This window comes from Equus quagga, chromosome 15 (assembly GCF_021613505.1).
Source record: "Equus quagga isolate Etosha38 chromosome 15, UCLA_HA_Equagga_1.0, whole genome shotgun sequence".
In the NCBI taxonomy this organism is placed as follows: Eukaryota; Metazoa; Chordata; class Mammalia; order Perissodactyla; family Equidae; genus Equus; species Equus quagga.
The window spans coordinates 60,446,686-60,453,482 of NC_060281.1; positions in this window are offsets into that span (position 1 = coordinate 60,446,686).

Below are 6,797 nucleotides of genomic sequence, written 5' to 3' on the forward strand. Positions count from 1 at the left end.
AACATCATGGGAAGGTAAAGAACACTGACTTTGCAACCGAGTTATTGCTTAAACAAAGGTATTCCAAAAGGGACATGGATCCTGTTCTTAGTGCAGACGCAGAAAATTCACACCATATCCTAAACTACACAGTCATTCCACAGGAACTTAGCAAGCCAGCCCAGGAAGCGGATCCCAAGACGTGACTGCTCCGTCGCCCTGAACCAGGGCAGGTCACGCCTGCACTGTCCGTCACCACCTTCTCTGCAGTAAAGTCAACTAAACAAATTCTTGCTGAAGACCTACTAGGAGCCAGGCGTTAGGAGGTTAACATGGTCATTACTGTGATTGCCCTGGGAAGGCTCATCACCCATAGCTGAAGAGATGGAACCCATGCAACATTAGCTGCCAGGTGTGATGTGAGCAGAGGAAAGAGCAATTTATTCTAACTGGATGGGTAAGTAGTGAAGACTTCACATTTTTGATGGATCTTGGGGCAGGATTTCAAAAAATAGACAATGGGAGAAATGTAGAATTCCAACTCAATACTTTCTGCTTCAAACAACAGTTGAGCACTCGTAAGGCTGCCAGTTATGTAACTTCCGCTCACAGTAAAGACCCACCAGATCCAGGGCTTTGCAGGTTGCTCAAGCAGATGGCCACCTCGACCCTCGCTTCCTCAGAGCGGCTTGAACCAGAGCACACACCACCCCTGGGGAGTGGCAGGGCGCCTTCCTCTTGTGCCCACCGTGACTCAGCTTCCCATACCTGTGGTCTGGGTGAGTTTCTCCACGCTTTCAGACCAAAAAGAGACGTTTTGTTTTCACTGATTGTCACAGGCCAGGTGGGGAGGCAGGCAGGCTGCAACATGAAGGCCATGTATTTGACTCCTCACTAAGGAGCCAAGTGAGGGCAAAGGTGTGTTTTCACTAGAAGCTGAAACTTAATCAAATAGGCAAGAAGCACAGAAATTGCCTTGTTCAAAAGTCTCCCCTCGCTCAGGGCCTGGGGAGCCCATGAGATGCCTTCGTGAGAGTTAGGAAAAGTCGCCCTTTCTGATTTCAGCCGACACACCCCTGGCACGCCTGGCTGGCACACTCACAGCCCTGCTTCTCCACTCACGCATCAATTTCACACGTGGAAGACTGAAACAAGCTACACTCAGAGAAAACTAGCGGCTGCCATTTGAAGGGGCTGACAAATAGAAATGGCAAGCAATAGGATATATTGGAGCATATGAGGAAGCCATTTGGTATAAACCTAATTCGGCCTGACTTTCTCCAAAAGGGCCTGACGTGTCCATTGAGCATGCACTGTATATCTGCTTTAAACATTTGCCATGGCAAGAATAAAGGCCCTTAAGATAAAGGTGCAACTTCCCCCCATATTGGCATTTCCTTAAGGATAAGCATCTCTCCCTAGGCTAGGAACTGATTGCTGTGCTCACCTGTGATCACATAGCTCCAGACAACAGACTTGCCGCCCCACTGTGTCCACTGAGACAGCAGACCTACTACCTGCTGTGTTTATCAATCGCTGTGCCGACAGAGCAGTCTTGTGACTATTGTAAAAGGGACATTTCAATCATATGTGAAACATCCTCTTTGGGGGCATATAACCACATCGCATACCCCACTTCTTTGGTGCCCTTTCTTCCTTCGGGAAGAAAGGCCCCGGGCCATGGTCCTCACATTTTGGTTCAGAATAAACTCACCCAGATTTTCATTTATAGATTGGTTGTGGATTATTTTCGTTGACAGGGACAAGGGATGAAGGTGGGGAGAGAAAGGAGGGAGGCCCAGGTGGCACAGGGATCTTGACAGGCCTCCTGGCTTCATTAGTCACTGAATGTGTTTGGAGCAAGAAAGAAAAGAAAAATGAGCATACAGATAGAGGTGGAGTGGGTAGGGCAGGAGACAAACCTTAAGGTTTTACTCTGGGTCTGAAAAGAGCCTGTTTGCCATTGAAAACTTCTTTCTAGGGTATTGATGGCAGAGAGCACAGCAAAGGGCAACAGTTCTCAAAGTGTGGTCTGCACGGACCAGCAGCAATAGCATCACCTGGGAACTTAGAAACAGGAATTCTCAGGCCCATTGCACATTGACTGAATTATAAATTCTGGAGTTTTAGCCAGGCCTCCAGGCACTTCTGGTGCACCCATGAGTTTGAGAACCTCTGCAAGTGGCTCATCAGTTCAGATTGCAGTGACCTTGGGGCAGTCACTTAACCGCCCTGAGTCCCAAAGTCCTTCTCTCTACATAAAATAGATGTAACGACAGTACTAGCTCAGATAGCCGTTTCGCAAATTGAGATTATAAATGTGAAACACTTTGAATAGTGCCCAACACATATCAGTCAGTACATACATGTTTGCAATGATTAATGCCAGCCAAAATTAAGTGTCAAGCATCCTTGGAAGACTACAACCCTCCACTGTCCCCAGGTTAGCCCTCAGAGAAGGAAATGAAAGAGGATGCAGGCCAGGCGCTGGCCTCACATAGCTCAGGCCACAGGGAGAGAGTGATATTCAGTCAATGACCTGAGGCCCACAGAACTCTGAGCCAAAGTATCCGGCTGTGTGAGCATACCTTGGGCCTGTGCACACTGGGTGGGAACCTGACTTGGCCTAAGGAGTCAGAGAAGGCTGCCCTAAGAAAGTGATGCTTGACCTGAGATCAAAAGAATGGGTAATGGTCATAACAAACTTTCTGAGCACTTCTGTGTGCCGGGCATTATTCTCAGCAACTATGTATTTTAAACCAGGTAATCCCCACCATGATTAGGTAATTTTTTGATCCCCGTTTTACAGATGAGGAGAATGACAAAGGTGATGACCTTGACTAAGATCACATAGTGGAGAAATGGCACAGACAGGATTTGAACCCAAGCAGACGATTGCCGGACCCTCATTCTTCACGTGCAGTTGGTGGAAGAGCTGAAAGAACCTGGGGGCAGGGGCTGAAGGGCAAGGCAGCATGGACAGTGGTGTGAAATGATGCTGGAGAGCGGGTCGGGGCCCTGGTGCAGGTCTCGTGGACTATAAATTAGGGACTTCTGTTTTTATACTAGGAGCAGAGAAATACCACACAGGGATTTTATGAAGGAGGAGGGGCTGACGGTGTATGATGGGTGCCCTTCCTGCCTGGGTGGACAGTGCAGACTGGAGGGGAGTTGGGGGCGGGGGCGGGGAGGAGTGTGCCAAAGGCCAGGTAAGGGGTGAGGGCAGCCGAGGCCAGGGGGCTGGCAAAGGAGATGGAGGAAGTGAGTCAAGGCCTTCAGAATGGCTTCCGAATTTCTCTAACGGTTCCTAAATCCAGTTCTGAGGTGCCTGCCGTTTCCTAGCCTATGTGAATGGCCCAGCCGGTGGTGGGCAACACACAAAACGTGAGAACCCCTGGTGTCTCCGCATGCAGCCATTAAATATCATATGCTGAAAGACTAATTTTGGGAGGTGAAAAATCATGTGGCAAGGTGAGAAAAAGCCAGCTGCAAAACAGGTGATGTACACTTCCAACACACACATACATACACACACACGTTGGAAAAATATCCAGATGTATACTAAAATGTAACAGTGGCTATCATTGAGAAGAAATATTAAAGTTTATTTTTATTTTTTTTCTATTTTATGTTTTGTTTTGTTGCATCCCCTGCTGTATGTTTTTTGCAATGATCACATAACTTTTATAATCAGACAAATAAATAAGCTCTTTTTAAAAACTGTTTATTAATCCATGAGGTTAATGACAAATACTGGAAGAGTCTTGGCTGACTGTGGTCATCTGTACCAGGCAGAAGCTCTGGTGAGATACTTAAATAGTGGCTCATTCTTTCACAGCTGAAGCCTGACTCCTGGTGGACAGAAATATCAAGGACAGACTTCTATTTTAAGGCATCTACATAAACATCTCAATGAAAGTTTACTTATTCACTCATTTTGTCATTCAACAAACAGGTACTGATCACATTCTAAACGCCAAGCATGATGAGACTATAGAAACAAGTTTAAAGAATGTTTATAATAAATGATGTTTATAATAAAATCACATTTAGGATATGGCTTCTCTCGACTTCTGTCCAAGTTCTCTTCTTGTCTCAGTAGTTTGGCAGTTTCTTCCCTTGGGTCCTGCTCCTCAGAGCCTGCTGAGTGCATCTCTGGGCTGTTACTGAGAACAGGTTTCCTGGTACATTTTCTGATTACAATTAGCAGTGCAGAAGCTACTAATTTTCATATATTGTTTACATCTGACCATTTTCCTGGACTATATCATTAGTTTTTCAGACTATTCTCTTTGGTTCTCAAGGTATGCAATCATGTAGAAACAATTTTGTTTCTTCTAAAATTTAGTAGTTATCTCTCTTATTTCAGAGACCTGTCCATCCTGGGTCTCCTCCAGCTGTTCCTTCAAAGATGTGCAGTGGCTGCTCAGTTCTTCCACCTTGATTTAAGGCCCCAGCTCTCGTCAGAAGGCCGTTGGCACTACCATTGCAGTCCTAGGCTTCCCTTTAGCTCCCTCCCCTTGCCTCTTCAGGATGTGAGGTGGAAAAGCTTCCCGTGGTTGTGAGCTGCAAATATCTTCATTATCTTAAATTAAATATCTTAAATATTAGTAAAGATGATATACTGAACCCATGCCTGATATCATTTTCTCCCAAGGCCCCACCAAAACCACAGTAAAGGAATCTTTAAAAGCCATCAAACTTTAAGATGGGAGAACAAGTGATAATGACAACATCATGTTGGAGGTTGGGAAAATAATGGGTAACTGACTTGGCAGATGCAAGTGGGGGGGAAGTCAAGAACCTGCCTGATCAATGTGGCAGTTGTCTCAAAGGCTAGGACAGTGGCAGACACCCTCTCCTACTCCAGGCCATTGAAAGATCTCTGAACTGGACCCCAGATAGAGCTGGGGGCCTGGGCCCCATTTCAGAATCAGAGATCAAGGGCCATACACACACTCGTTGCTGTATGATGACTGCCGTCTTTCCCTACGTGGCCCTCAGAGTGTAGGGAGCCAGTTACCTACTTGGTGGGAGAAGAGAAGAGTTTCTCTGGGGCTCTCACCAGCCCAAGAGGAAAGCCCTAAAATCACTGACTTCCAGGGTTTCCAATTGGCTCAGCAAGGATCAAAGTCACCCCCTCCGTCCCCAGCACACGTTCAGAGCATCCAAGCTGCTTTTCACTTCTTTATGTCTAAACGTGAGCATATAACCCAGGGTTATAGGAATCGACTGATATGAAAGACAGAGTACAAAACGAGCAGGAAAAATACGGGAGGAGAGAGTACGCAGGGAGAAAACGAAAAACAAATTTAACGTCCTCAGGAAGATAAGCAGTCACCAAACAAGTAAGTAGATAAACACAGGCAACTACAAAAAAGGGACACTAAGAGAAAAGTGAGCTCTTGGAAATTTAAAATAAATTTAACCAATGATGGCAAAATTGAGGGATGAAAAGTAAAGTTGAGGAAATCTCCCAGAGAGTAGAGCAAAAAGACAAAAGGAGGGGAAATAAGGAGGAAAGAAGCATATCCAAGGACCAGTTCAAGAGGGCCAACATTTGTACTAGGAGTTCCAGAAAGAGGGACGAGAGAAAATGGAGGTGAGAAAAACCCATAGATGAGAACGTGGGCTGTGCCTCAGACTACCTAATGTTCAAACCTTGGCTCCACCACTTATTAGCTGGGTGGTCCTGAGCAAATTACTAGACCTTTCTGTGCCCGTCTCCTTATCCTGAAAACGGAAATAATGGAACTTAGCTTATTGGGTTATTATGAGTATTCAAACAACGAATCCACGCAGCGTGCTACGAAGCAGTAGGTATGTATATACTATATTCTCAATATCCGACAGCCATCACTAATCTTCTTTCACAGGTATGCGCTACATACAATCTGTCACCAACTTCTACTGGCTCTCCTTTCAAATATATTCATAATCAAACCACATCTTAGCATCTCCACTACCACCACTCTTCTACCCTCACCTCTCCCGAACACTGCAAATTCTGACTCCCCCTCTCCCGCCTCTGCACTCCCCGTCTTGTTTCAACACTGCAGCAAAGGTGATCCTTACAAAGTTTGTCCCACAGCGACACTCCTTTGCAAGAAACCTTGAGTAAAAACCAGTCTCTCCCATGACCAAAAAGGTTCCACATAACAAGAGCCCCATCATCTCCTGACCTCAACTTCTACTTCCTTCCCTCACTCATTAGACTGGCCTCCTTACTGCACCTTGAGTCTCCGGCACCTTCCTCCCCCAGGACCTTTGTACTTGCTCTTCTCTGCCTGAAGAATCTTCCCCCAGGTATCTGAATGGTATCCCGCCTCCAATTCTCGACTCAAATACCACCTTCGTGATGAGCTCTACTTGACTACTGTAAAATCCAGATCCCAACTCCACCCTTTGTTTCCTGATTCAGTATTTTCTCCTTAGCACTTATTAACTAACATATTAAAATACTATTTTTCATACTATTCCACGAGCACAGGATTTTTGCTCTTCTGTTCATTGATGTGCCCCCAACAAGAGTGCTTAGCACAAGGCAGGCACTCAATATTTACTGAATGAATAAAAAAAGGAACTTTCCCAGAACTGAAAGACATGAGTTTCCAGATTGACAGGGTCCACTGAGTGCCCATTAAAATCACTGCAAACTTCCTGAACACCAGGAAAAAAAGAGAGAAGATTCTATAAGCTTGCAGAGGTCACAAATCAGAATGTCTTCAAACTTCTTGACAGCAACATGGGCAAGAGGAGGACAACTGATAAATAATTTCTGACCTAGAATTTATTCCCAAACTATTAAACAAGTTTGA